The following is a 719-nucleotide window of genomic DNA, read 5'->3' as shown; positions in this document are numbered from 1 at the left end:
CAGTTCGAGGTGTTATTGATTAGGGTTACGATCGCCAGGGAACTAAACACTTATCCCGGCTCTCGGATAGATTGTTGTCGTCCCCAAACCGCTGCCGGGTCGTCCCTTTATATAGGGAGGCTGATGCCCAGCAGCCCTTAGAGTCCCGGCCGGCTCATAAGAGTGTCCGGCTCGGGCTCTAAAACAATACTTGCCTTACACTACAAGTCTACTATAACAATGATTGTAACTACGGGCTTTAAGCCATATTCGGGTCTCAGCCCATCTCTGGCCCATTATCCTGAAACTTAGCTCCGGGCTTCTGGTAATGATCCTTGGAGTAACCCGGCCCTCCTGGCGGGTGACCCCCAGGTCTATATCCTCAACACTACCGGTCAAGTTTCGTTCCATTCGGAGGTCGTTTGGTACTCCAACGGTTAACCGGGCATCCGCCAAGTCCATTTGAGTGTCCAGCAAAAACCCCCTCCAAGACCATCCCAAAGCCCACCAAACTCTCTTCCATGCTCTAGGTCGTTGGATCACGATCGTGTGGGCGAAAACCGCACCTCATTTAGAGCCTCCTAGCTCCCTCTACCTATTTATAAGTGGGCATCCCGAAAAACGAAATCTCAGACGAAACCCTAACCCTCTCCCTCCGCGCCGCGCCGGACTCGTCCGCTCCGGCCGGACAACGTCCGCCTCGCGCCCGGCCAACCGGAGCGCGCCACGTCACCCGCGCC

Source organism: Triticum aestivum, chromosome 1D (assembly GCF_018294505.1).
Source record: "Triticum aestivum cultivar Chinese Spring chromosome 1D, IWGSC CS RefSeq v2.1, whole genome shotgun sequence".
NCBI classification, from domain to species: Eukaryota; Viridiplantae; Streptophyta; class Magnoliopsida; order Poales; family Poaceae; genus Triticum; species Triticum aestivum.
The sequence above is the reverse complement of the archived record's forward strand: the minus strand, read 5'-3'. Positions refer to the sequence as shown.